Source organism: Phascolarctos cinereus, unplaced genomic scaffold (genome assembly GCF_003287225.1).
Source record: "Phascolarctos cinereus isolate Bilbo 61053 unplaced genomic scaffold, phaCin_HiC Scaffold_5;HRSCAF=322, whole genome shotgun sequence".
NCBI classification, from domain to species: Eukaryota; Metazoa; Chordata; class Mammalia; order Diprotodontia; family Phascolarctidae; genus Phascolarctos; species Phascolarctos cinereus.
Window position 1 is genome coordinate 146,511,184 of NW_027555958.1, and position 13,794 is coordinate 146,524,977.

At 39.9% G+C, this 13,794-nt stretch overlaps 1 non-coding gene across 1 annotated transcript; it reads right to left on the reverse strand.

Moving 5' to 3' along the window:
* Positions 1 to 13,226: 13,226 nt before the first annotated feature.
* Positions 13,227 to 13,331, reverse strand: LOC144458011 (U6 spliceosomal RNA). The gene has a single exon (XR_013487574.1). It is a non-coding gene; the product is annotated as a U6 spliceosomal RNA (small nuclear RNA).
* Between the last annotated feature and the right edge of the window lie 463 nt (positions 13,332 to 13,794).

Here is a 13,794-nt window from a genome sequence, read left to right on the forward strand (position 1 = left end):
ATATTTGAACTCAGGTCCCCCTGACTCCTGGGCTGGTACCCTATCCACTGTGCCATCTAGCTGCCTCAATCCTGGCCCCTTTGAACTTCCAGTATGGGGGAGGTGGTAAATGGGCAAGACATGGAATTTCAGAGTTCAAAGGCCCTGCAGAGACATTTTGGTCCAACACTAATCTGAACAAAAATCCTCTCTGCAACATACCTGTCAAATGGTCATCCAAACTTTGACTGAAGGCCTGTAGAGGGGAGGACCCTGTCAACTTCTAGGATGGCCCATGTTACTTGGGAACACTGATTGTTAGGAAGTTTTCTTTACCGTAAGGAAAGACGTTTACCTCATTTCATATTCTACCATTGCTTTTAGTTCTGCCCTCTGCAGGCTAAGCAGAGAAAATTGAATTCCCCTTTGACTGGACAACTCTTCACATACTTGAAGACCATGGTTATGCCCAGTCTTTTGCAGCTAAGGTAGCAGTCCAGAGTAAAGAGCCTACAGAGATACTGATAGCTAGAATATAAAGTGCTTACTGTGTGTATGACTTTGGACAAGTCATTTTGATTCTGTGCTTCTCAACTATAAAATGAAGGGGTTGGGATAGATAATTTCTAAGGTACCCTCCCCATTGAAAAACCCTCTAATCTTTGACTTGTATTCTAGTGCAGGGGTTCTCAACCTTTTTCTGTATCATGGATCCCTTTGGAATCCTGGTGCAGCCTATGGATCCTGTTTCAGAGTAATATTTTTACATGTATAAAATAAAATACATTGGATTACAAAGGAAACAGTTATACTGAAACACACTATCTATCTGTAGCTTTATCTGTAGATATAGGTATATCTATACTTATATAGATATCTCTATCTGAAGATCTACCAGGGAAGCTAGGTAGTACAGTGGAGAGAGTGGTCTGGGACTGAAGTAGGGAAGATTCATCTTCCTGAGTTAAAATCTGGCAGTTACTAGCCATGTGACCTTGGGCAAGTCACTTAATCCTGTTTGCCTCAATTTCCTCATCTGTAAACTGAGCTGGAGAAGGAAATGGCAAACCACTATAGTATCTTTTCCAAGAAAACCCCAAATGAGGTCACTAAGAATCGGCCACAACTGAAACAACTGAACAGCAATACCAGAAGATCTATCCATCTCTATCAGATATAGATATATCTATGTCGCTATAGATATATGTAGATATCTCTGTCATCTAGTTATCACCTATCTCTATCTCTATATAGCTCTATTGATGTCATCATAGATATATCTATATACAATATCTATAGATCTCTATCATCTCTATCTCCATTTCTCTATCATCTATCTCTCATCTATCTCTATATCTGTAGAAATAGATATATCTATGTCATTATAGATATATTTAAATATAATATCTATAGATATTTCTATCTCTATTTCTCTATTATCTATTTACCTATGTCTCTGTCTAGTATCTATTTATATAAACAAATTCACAGACCCCAGGTTAAGGATCCTTTTTAATGCATGCTCCCTACCCCTGGAAGTAGCATAGCTTTCAAGAGCACAGAGAAGCCTCCATGCCCCAAAGAAACACTGGAGTAGGACTTCAGTTGATAATTTCTTGATCGAGTCCTATTACTTTATTTATGGCTTCCTTCAACCAACTAACAGCCGTGAAGAGCTAAAAGCTTCTCATTTGTGACAATGAGTATTTTATTCTGCTACTACAGTCATAAAAAAACACCCATGGACTAGTGCAATAAAGGATAGCAGGAAGAAAAGAAGACTGGAAGGTACAGGCAATGGTTCTGGGCACACTTTTTGCCAAGGTCAGAAAAGACACAGCAGGGGAAGGACTACTTGCTTTCTTATCAGAGGACCTGGATTCAAATAATACCTTTTCTTATTTACTGCTTTTCTGGTCGTGGCCTATGAGAAATCTTGCTTCTGACCTGTGGATGTTGGCTGGGTGGCCTTTGGTAAGTCAAAATCTGTCCGTGTTCCAGGTAGTGTGCTAAGGCTATGAAGTTGCCCCAAAATTGCTGATCTATATTGATAGAGGGGGGTTTCTTTGTGGGGAATTCCCTAAAGAAATGAAATCATAGGTCTGGAGGAAAAAACAAAACAAAACAAGTATTATAGGCTGAAACAAGTAGAAGAAATATCTTATATTTATAATCTGATGGCCCTGCCCTATGTTGGCATGTTTCCTTTCTTGACTCACTGCCTGACTGAACGATCACAGCCACAAGTGTTCAAGGGACTTGGCTTCTTGCTTTCTCTATAATAACATGGGAAGTCTTTTGCTCGATTATTGTTGGTTTGAAATCATGCTGTCGACTCATTTCTTGTCTGGCTGGATCCGGTGGCCAATAGGAATGATTCGGCAGTAGTGAGGTCTAACTCTCAAGTAGCAACTCTTTTGAAGGGAATGCAAATGACCCCTCTTTTCCTTAGTCTTTTTGGGAATGTTCGGACTACATTGAGAACAAGTGTGGAGAACAGTCTACACCACCTTTTCAGAGCTATGTTTCATCTATAGATAAATATGTAATTCACAGGGCTCACAACTTGACACCTCTCCCAAGAACTGTATTTACTTAGAAAATGGAAATCTGGAAATTCTTGGTTATGGAACATCTGAACAAGCACAAATGCTTCTACAACCCATAATTTCCAGTATAGACCATAGAAAACATGGCTTTGTGGATTAAAGACTTAGATTTCATGCACTGCCAAGAAAAAAAATCTAGCAGTCTTATAAATAAAACATAAATTCTCATGCACTATAATTACTGTGGTCAATTATGCTAAACCAAGCACATAGCTTTTCTTCAAACAAACATTTTTATAGGAAAGCGAGACGTTACCCTCACTATTCATTTCTTAGGGATGGGCTAACAGCATCTGAATGAGTAAGAGCTTACTTCTTTGTCTCCATGTTTGAAACGTGGTCATGGTTTCCTTCAGCTGTCTTAACAGGCAACATATGACCATTACAATACATTTTGTAGTCAGGACTTCTCAAGGCTTTCAGTCAAGATACTGGATTATAGATCTACATGTAGAAGGGACTTTAGAAGCCAATCTCTCTCACCCCTCATTTTACAGATGAGGAAACTGAGGCCCAAGGTAGGTTATGTTACTTGCTCAAGGTCTAACTGATAACATGCATGTCAGAAGAAAGACTTGATCTCAGCTCTTCCTGACTCTCACAGGCCATATGCAATACAGTAAGGGATAGAGTTAGGATTTGAACCGAGGTCTCCTGATTAAAAAAGAAAGTGGGTTTTTTTTTTGCTGTACTGCATTGCCTGTCCTCTGATGCTTGATAATCGTATAGCTCCCATACCAATTTCTTTGAACCTCTTTGTAGCACAATATTAAGAAGTAGCTAGGTGTACCAAATTCAAGCACTTACTAGATCTGTGACCCTAGAGAAGTCAAGTAACCCTCTGCTTCAGTTTCCTTAATTGTAAAATGGGATAATAATAGCATCTACCTTGGTTGTGAGGATCAAATGAGATAATATCTGTAAAGCCCTGAGCACAGTGCCTGGCATATGCTATTGTTTCAGTTGTTTCAGTCATGCCCAACTCTTTATGACCCCATGTGGGGTTTTCTTGGCAAGGATACTGGAGTGGTTTGCCATTTCCTTCTCTAGCTCATTTTACAGATGAACAACTTAAGCGAACAGGGTCACACAGCTAGTAAGTGTCTGAGGCTGGATTTGAATTCATGAAGATGAGTCTTCTTGATTCAAAGCCCAGGGCTCTATCCATTATGCCACCTTGCTGCCCTGCCTGGTATATAGTGGGGACTATATAAATACTCATCTCCTTATATATTGAAAAGCTGCTTGCTTTGACAGAGCGATAAATACCGAACTAGTGAGATCTATTTACACAACAGCCATTTAATGAGGTACCTGTTAAGTAGTAGCCTAAGCCAAAAAAAAGGTCTCAGGAAGATAATCCTTGTAGCTCTAGGCCTGGAGTGTAAGTACAGTTTTCTGCTCTGCTAGAGCAGCTTCCTTTTGACACAAACTGGCTATGTCCCTTAAGGGGCAATATATACTTCAGACCCTGAAGTGCTGGCTGGGAATGTTGAAAGTGTAATTTTACTCCCTTATCTCAAGGAGTAGCTGGAGAGCTGATCTTAAAGAAAGTCAGTTATAATCAAACAGGGTCTCAGAGGGATTCAGAGCTATGAGAGACCTCAGAGACCATCTAGTCTAAACCCTTCTCAGTGAGGAACCATCCTCTACCTATACAGATCTCCATCTGCTCTATTACACATAGTCTTACCAAGTATTGTCTGAATAAATCTCCATGCATGTAGAAGGTACTTAATATGTGTTTGTTCAACTAAATTGAAGTGAGTGCTCAATTAGAAGTATTCATTTTCCTTCCATTTTACTCATTATTCCTCATTTTCTCCCCCGCCCCAACTTCAAGGTACCACATTTATCTAAATACAGGCCATGCCTCTGTAAAGGAATCTTCCTTAAAGGGGAGAAAAATATGGCGATTTACATTGAAACTAATTACACAAAATGACAGTTTAAAACCAAATCAGAAAAGGTAGACTGGAGTCCAACAATGAAGGACTTTAAATGTAAAACAGAGGAGTGTACTTTTTATCCTAGAGGCAATCAGGAGATCTGGAACTTACAGACTGTGAACGCTAGACAGTCAGATGATTGAGAAGAGGGATGAGAAACTATGCTTTGGCCTGAAGCTGCTATCCTGAAGCCAAGGGGAGGAGTCCTGGGATGTTTGAGGGGCAACAACAATAAGAGGGCTTTGGGGGAAAGGGGAAAAAAGACCAATTAGATATGAGCCAAATTACACAGTCCATCACCTCTCTGCAGTTGTTTTAGGGAACAAAAGCCAATTGAAACATCAGTAGGCCACAGTAGGGTTTATATAGGCTTTAAAGGAAAGCACCCTAGCATTCAGACCAATGTAACAATTCAGTCTCCTGTACTCCAGACCTACAGATACAACTGCTGTCTTCCTGAGACCTTCCTTTTTGGCTCAGGCTATCACTCAACAGGTATCTCATTAAATGGCTGGTGTGTAAATTCAGATCTCTTTGATTGACCCCCTTCTGCCATCCTAAAGCCACTTGGATCAGGGTTTGTGTCACTTTAAGAACATTTGCTTCTGAGGGGCAAGATGCTGAATCCTGAGATTTGCAATGAGGAGGACCAGATGTGAATTACTAGAACTACTTCAACCCATAGCCTAGTCACTTTCATCTCTCTGTAACTATGGCCAAATACTCAAAATGCCTCAATATTCTATTAAGGGCTAAGAGTCAAGGAAAGCAGTAACTAGTGTACTTTAAGATACTGTGGTTGATCTTTGATACAAACTATTTTAACATGCAGAAAAGTTATGCAAGTGTAGAGCAAAGACATTACAAGACAGCCCCAACAGAGGAGCACTGACCCTTGTCAGAACATTGGAATGACTATCAAGGGATGGATTCTTGCTGTGCTAGGTATGGAAACAGGATTTGGAGAGTGAGCCTATTTGAAAGCAAATTCCTGAGAGCTGAATACAATTCTGCTTTTTTAATGGGGGAAACAATTAGGCTGGTTTGGCCCGTATATTGGAGCATTTTCTGTGGCTATGTGCTTTTGCAAAACCAAATAGCAAAGCAATGAAATGGTCTCCCAGTGGAAGGGCAAGGAAGCAGTATTTGTTTTAAATACAACACACCAAAATGGGATGAATATGTCAAGGGTCTCTTAACAGGGCAGCCCCCTTAGGAAATTCTAGGAAAAGTGCATGTAGTGCCTTTAGTTCTAACTGGTCTGACTGATAAAGAGCATGGGTTAAGAATTATCTTACTTCCTTTTCCCATGAATTGCAAAAAGCTCACTGGCTTAAGATGTCTAGGTTTAAATTGTATTTCCCCCCTTTGATTATCATATTTGTGATCTTTTATCATTTTAGGGGCCTTGAAAGACTGAGATGCTATTGATAAGGTGATTTTAGTCCTATTTCTGTCATCTGGAAATTTGGTTATTATTATTTATAGTTTAATATGTTGGTGGAATGTCCATTATATAGACAACATATAATTCAAAATGAAGCACTAAGAATTATTCATTGGATCAAACATGCAGTGAATTTAGAGTTTAGAATTCTTGGGAGGAAACGTGTATTAGAAATCACAGAGCTATGATGTATGCAATTCAATGAAAAGCAATTTTTTTGTGTATCAATTGTGCAAGGCATGGTGCTAACTATGGGGGTACAGAGATGAAACAGGACACACAGCCTATCCTCATGGAGCTTATAATTGAATGGGTGGTTATATCTAGGCTGATTTTGAAGAGAATAGAGACAGCATAGCACAGAGGATAAAGTCATGGGTTCAGGAGTCAGTCAACCAACAAGCATTTATTGAACTCTTCCTATGTGTAAGCATTATGTTAGGATTCCCTTCATGCTAGTGCCTTCTCTCTGTTGATTATCTTCAGTCTATCCTGTACTCATCTTTATTGTCCGTAGTTGTTTGAATATTTTTTCCTCCATTACAATATGAGATCCTTGAGAGTAGTGATTGGGGGTGTTTGTTCCTTTCTTTGTAACGCCATCATTTTACACAGTGATTGGCACATGATAAATAACAGTAAATGATAAATGCTTGCTGATTTGAATTGACTAGGAGCTGAGGATACACAAAGAAAGTGACTGAATCCCTGCCTTCAAGGTGCTTGCATTCTCCTAGAAGAGATATGGCATGGTAACACATAAGTAACTACAGGACACATATACTATAAATGCAATTGACTGGGGACAAGCATTATCAGCATGCAGAATCAGGACAGGTCTCTTGAAGGAGATAATATTTGAGATGAGTCTTGTAGGGAGCTGGGATTGGTAAGAAATTACATAGAAAAATTAACCATGTTCCGGCATGACAGATTCCTCTCTCAGTAGCGGATTTTCCTATGGGATAAGCACTAGAAAATTTGCTAGGGACTGAAATCCTACAAATTTGGACTGAAAGGATGAGCAAAGTAAGAGCTTCTTAACCTTCCCAGACGAGGAGTCATCTGCTCACTTAACAAATGCAAAATGTGACCCCAGGAAAGACTTGGGTTCAATATCTGTCTGAAACATACTAGCTTTGTTATCTGTGGATCACCCAATCTCCCAATGACTGATAGAATTCAGACTCTAAGATGAGTTGTCAATTCATATCACAGAGAAGTGGCATGCCAGGAGTTCTACCCACTGATAAAATCATAGATCTGAGTTTTAAAAAAAAAAAGTGGAAGAAATATAAATGCTTTAAAGGTATGTGTGTAGAAATAATCATTTTAAAGTTCCACATTTTGAAATGAGTGGATTACAACTAGATATGTAAAAATGATAGGTGGTACAGTGGATATTTTATAAGTAAGGGCAGCTAGGTGGTGTAGTAGGTAGAGTGCTGGGCTGCGCCTGGGAACAGAAAGACAAATTGTCCTGAGTTCAAATCTGGTCTCAGATACTTACTAGCTATGTGGCCCTGGGCAAGTCACTTAACCCTATTTGTCTCAGTTTCCTGATCTATAAAATGAATTGGAGAAGAAAATGGCAAACTACTCTAGTATTTTTGCCAAGAAAACCCCCATATGGAGTCACAAAGAGTCAGACATGACTGAAACAACTGAACAACAACAACAAAATGTAAAAATGAAAGACAATACATAGTTTAAGGGAAAGAATGTTATGCAGGTAAGGTAACAGTATAAAATAATAGGTCTTGGGTTCAAGAGTCTAGTTATCTGCTACTGGCTCACTGAGTAATCATGAGCCTGTCTTAATTACTTATCTGTAAAATTTAGAGGAAGCCCTGGACATCCTCTGAGGTACCTCTTAGCTCTGAAGTTCCAAGATTCTAAGAACAGCTTTAAGTCTCAGGTCCCAAATGGAATGAGTATTTTTCTCTCTGCTGGTTTCTCCTGGGAAGAATTTGCTATTCCTTTTCCTTCTGGGTTGTTTCAAGTCATGATTACACCCAGGAAGAAAGAGAAGACATATGTAGAAAAATGAGAAGCCCACTCTCATTTTCTCTGGAAAGATGAAGGCTGTTTTTCATCACCCAAACACAGTCAGAAAGCTGTAAATTTAAAAAATGTGATTCTCTTAAACATTCCCAAGGCTAACTGAGTCAGAGGCCTGGGTCACTTTGTCATATAGGTGAGAGAGGAATCATGGTTTCAAGCATCGCTTTGCCAATATCAGCTTCTCAAGAGATCCAGCATCAGGAGAAGCATCTTTGACCAGGAAATTGAAAGAACTACTGTATGTTTATATAAACATATTTGTTTGCTCTGGCTTCCATACTTTTCAGACAGAAAGTATAACATAATAGACAGCATGGAGGATGGTGGAATCAGGAAGGTCTAGGTTCACATCCTTCCTAGCTGTTTGAACTTGGTGGAGTCCCTTAATTTCTCTGAGCCTGTTTCCTGACCTGTAAAACCAGTCATTTCTGTCATATCCAACTCTTTGTGACTCCATTTAGGGTTTTCTTGGCAGAGATATACTAGAGTAGTTTGCCATTTCCTTCTCCAGCTCTTATTAAGATGAAGAAACAGAGGTGAATAGGTTAAGTGACTTGCCCAGGTTGTAGTGGGTCACTAGTAAGTGTCTGAGGCCAGATATGAACTCAGGAAGATGAGTGTTCCTGACTCCAGGCCCAGTACTCTACCCACTGCACCACCTAGGGGCCCTACTTGTAAAATGGAGACATTTAAGAGTACCTGCACCACAGGGCTGTTGATGAAATAAGACAATGCATGCAAAGTGTTTTACAAACCTTCAAGAGCTACATAAATGTAAACTGTAACTATTATTGTTGGACTGTCTCAGAGAAACATCAAAGACTCGGTATAGGTTTGCCCTGTCTGGAGACCTAGAAAATAGAGACAAGGACCTCACACAAGGGCAACTTGGCAGTCAACATTTGCTGTCCTTCTCAGGAGCAAAGTAGGGCAAGGTAAGTGGCGACTTAAGCCCCAAGGCCCTAAGCTCTGAGTACCTCTGCTGCTGGCATGCTTAAGGGACAGCTAGTGAAGAAAGTAAAGCAGGAGTGATTAGAGGAAGGAAGTGGGAGAGAAGAACATGAAGGGAGGAGGTAGAGAGGGAGAGAAGAGAACAAAAAAAATAATTAAAAGGAATATTACCACATCTTTCCCAAGTCTTTTAGGTTTCTCAAAGAAGCCTCCCTCCCTCAAAAACCTTCTCCCCAAAATTCCAAGTTCTTCTAATTCAATAAGAATGGAGGATATTTTCAGAGTCCTCTACAGTTGCCATCAAATTTTGCTTTTACATATTATATTCACTTTAATTAAAACCACTAAGCTTGGCTTTGTCATTCAAGACATACTCTCCGTAGTGGACAAATGAGGATAAAACCAAGTCTATCCCTGACCCACAATGTGGGTCTATACTGGATTTCTGGTTCAGCACAAAATTTTGTCACAAGGTAGCAGGTACATGCATACCTTTCCTAATTTGGCTTGGTTTAGTAGTGATATGGTGTGATAGAAATGTAAGATTGCCGGCCCAGGAGCCAGAACTCATCTGCCAGGAGGAATGTGCTGATGTCAACAACCTGGGATTGTCATTGCTAGGCTCTGGAATGCAGTGACTCAACTACCTAAAGCGGTCTGGTAATTGAGGCATCTCTGCTCTCCCAGCAGAGACAGACAGATCCCACAGAGGTTAGCCTAACATTTGTGGTTTTTCCTGCCTTTATTTTCCTAGCAGAGACACCACCTAATGGTAGCCCTTTAGCAGTATCCTCAGAGACTTCAGGGCCTGTCTAGCTTCCTCCCGCTAACCAACAATAATCTGGCAATGGCCTCCATCTTTTACTTAGAGTTCCTTCTCACTGTTGTATGTGGAGTGGAAAAAATATAGCTCTGGGAGGTAGAAGATCAGAAGCTCCAACTCAGGCCAGTGGCTGCTGCTTCTGCTTCTGTGTGAACTGAGGTCAAAATTCCCTCCTAACCTAAGCTTCTTTTTATGCACTATTCAGTCCATAGGTGCCAGGAGATGACAGGAAACTGCTACTTATCCATACTGAGAGAGTCAATCTCTGTAGTGTCTACCATAGAGTCTTGGTTAGATACTGCGCATATTTACTTCAGCTAAAATCCTACAGATATTGATGCTTTTTAGCTGTTTATACAAGATCAACAATTCTTTCCTCCATCCAAAGTAAACTTTAAAGACTGTTTATAACCCAAGAGTGGCATCGGTCAGTAGCATACCATGGAGTTCTCAGACTCACAATGCAGAAAATGTTCCAGTCTATCCTTTCCCCTCTCTTGGGGACGCTCTGCCCTGTGTTTGACTTTGTACTCTTTCACCATCATCCATAAATCATGATGAATGTAAAGCCTCATCTCTCCTTGGGTTAGACCTGACACAAGCCACTGCTTTTTCTGTCACATTGATTTTTCTGTCCTTATAGACTCAAATCCTGGTGGAGCAGACTCTATCACAGGGTTGAGTCTTCCCACTAGGAAGTTTTGCAATCTTATTTACAGCTGGAATAAAGCTTGGCAGGGAGGGCCAGAAGGGAACTGCAGCCTTGCACTGCTGAAGTATGCATTTAGTCGTGTTTATTCAAGCTGAGATTATGATTCCCTAGCTGTCCCAAAACATAGGCATTATGAAATGCAAATCCACTGGAATCTAGGTGTTTGGGGGATAAATAGCTTAACTGGTGTGGGTGAGGTATGTTGTCATTTCATAGGTATATTGGTTTTAAAAGTGGATTCTGCAGAACAGCTTTCCAAAGTAGTACATCTTTTCAAATGATCTCTTGTCCCAGTGGCCATGACTTAATCCTCAAAGAAAACAAGGTAATCTTTTCAAATAAACATTCTCAAGGATGTTTACAGAGAATTCCAAAGCTCAAAAGCTAGTTCTCTTATGTATAAATCTTGAGATATATGTGGTATTCTGGGTTGTGGGAGTGCACTTGGAATAAACACAAGTGTTTGTAAACATTGGAGTTTTCATATGTAGAAGAATAAAAAGATGTCTGCAAACAAAATGAGTGTACAAAGAAGTTACTTAGGTTCTTACTTCTCAATCTTATTGGAGTGGGAGGAGAAGTGTGGGGTGTTGCTGGTTTCAATTCATATGTGCCAAACTTTGGATATAAATGTCTTCCCATGTTATAATACCTTACCCTTAGGTCATAGTTTTAGAACTGGAAGGGACCTTTGAGATAATCAAATTTGGCTTCCTCATTTTACAGAGGAAGATATTTAAGTCTTGTTTTTCTTGTAACTACAGTATCACCAATAAATAACAGCACCCACAAAGTCTACTGTACTCATAGAAACCCAGGCTTCTCTAGAATAAACCTCATTCCATGCCACCCTGTCCAATCAGTGTCCTTCCTTTCAATCCCTCTGACACACCGGGCCAGGTAGAGGAGTTGATATAGTCCTAGCTCTCTATTGCTCCTTCTAAATTCTTTTTTGCTACCATTCCTGAGAATCATATCTGCCTTTCAGGTTTTTTCCTTCTGCCTACGTCCCCTTCATACATCTTTATTACTTTCATCTCCTGTCTTTCATGCCATTCTCCATCCTTCTTCATGATATTCATTATCTAGTTCACAATTTTCCCCTACCCAATATCCGTTCTTGGTGACTTCACTCTTCTCATTGATATCCCTTTGAACACCTTGGTCTTCTGCTTCATCGACAATCTTTACTCACAACACTTCCATCTTCACTCTAAACCAGTTGTATAGGTCATCACAACTTAGACCTCACCCTAACCCACAAAGTTCCATATCCATGAAGTTGAATTCTGAAATTCTCCTTTTCCCATCTTTCCATCTTCCTTTTTTTCTTTCTCCCTCTGAACCTACTCTTTTGCCTTGCTTGATCACGAGTCTTTCCTTTTCTCTCAGTTCCCCTGTCCATCAACATTATTCTGGCCTCGCCTTCCCCCTTTTTCAGACTTGACTTTAGAGTAAAGCGGTTCATCAAGGTGCTATGCTTCGCACTTGAATGCCTCCTTGTGCTTTTGCTATTCTTGCCCTGCCACTTCTGAACTTTAGGATACTCCTGTTGTTAAATTGTTTTGCAGTTGTATCTGACTCTTTGTGATTCCATTTGGGGTTTTCGTGGCAAAGATACTGAAGTGGTTTTCCATTTTCTTCTCCAGCTCATTTAACAGATGAAGAAACTGAGGCAAACAATGTTAAGTGACTTGCTCAGGATCATAGCCAGTAAGCATTTGAGGCCATATATAAACTCAGGAAGATGAGTCTTCCTGACTCCAGACCCAGCACTCCATCTACTGAGCCACCTAGCTTCCCAGGACACTCCTACCATCCAACAAAAATTATGTGGTAGAGGAGATTGTTGTCAAGGCACAAGTTGGAAAAGATGTCCTCTGAAGTCTTTTCCAATTCTGAGATTCTGTAATACTGATCCTCAGTTAAAAGCAATCGTATGCAAACAGATAACACATGGAAATATGTTGGCCCCATTTTGGTGACCAAGAGCCACTCCTTTTCCACTCTACTCTGACTAGAATATGGTATGTAATGGAAAGCAAAAGCCATAAGTTAAGAAAGGAATATATAACCAACATTTTTCTTTAAAAACAAAGTTGATCGGTTGAGAGTTATTTGATATCCAGTCTGATTTCAGAAACTTTTATAAAGGTTTAAAATAGAGAATCAAATATGGTTATAAATAACGAGAGCCAGAATTGCTTCTCCCCCACCCCAACCATCTCCTGCCATCTCAACTCTTCTGCCAAATTAAATTGGGTTCCAGAGACTTCTTTTGTCATCAGGGACCTGGCTGAGGTAAGGGGGAGAGAGGAGGTAGTTGAACAAGACAAAGCTGACCAATTGGTTTTTCTCCCGCCCAGTTAATGAAAGCGTAGATTAGGGACAGATAACAGAAAGAACAGTCAAGCTAGATGGAATTAGACAGTGGTTAGCCATTGATTCTGAACTAACAGCAATTCTTCTAGTGGATCTTTTCTTATTTAATTAATTTATTTTTAATTTTCAGCATTCACTTCCATAAGATTTAGAGTTTTAAATTTTCTCCTCTTCCCTCCCCTCAACCCTCCACAAGATGGCATGCAATCTGATGTAGGCTCTACATATACATTCATATTAAACATATTTTCACATTAGTTGTGAGGTAAAGAAGAATTAGAACCAATGGGAGGAACCATAAGAAAGAAGAAAAAAAATAGAATGCTTCACAAATTTGCATGCCATCTTTGCGCAGGGGTCATGCTAATCTTCTTTATATTATTCCAATTTTACTATATGTACTACTGAAGCAAACAAGTCCTGGTGGATCTTTAAAACTATCTAAGTGGCAGGTCAGGGCAACTCCAAGGAGTATGAACTCTGGCATCAGAGAAGAGAGCCATCTATGAAAGAGGAGCCAGTCCTGGAGAGCAGATGGAAGAGCGGATTTCTCTTTTCTTCTCCCTACAATTGACAATGGCATATTACCATGAAGTGCACTCAGCAGGGAGCAAGTCAAGAAAACTGAAGCAGGAGACAATTTTGAGAAAAATGACCATTGGTAGCTGAGAAGAGAGCCAGGTAAAGTACCAGGCATGGTATTTTCCATGTATTCCTATAAGTATGCCTCTTTGCTAGTTAGTCTATGTATGTGATCATTCTTTTCACTGACATTGTATATTTGTGGGAGAGTGAACCTCAGCTTTATGGGGAGAATATCTTTGTATGTTTTTTCTTATGATATTTCAATAAATGTTTTGTTTTGCATTAATTGTGTC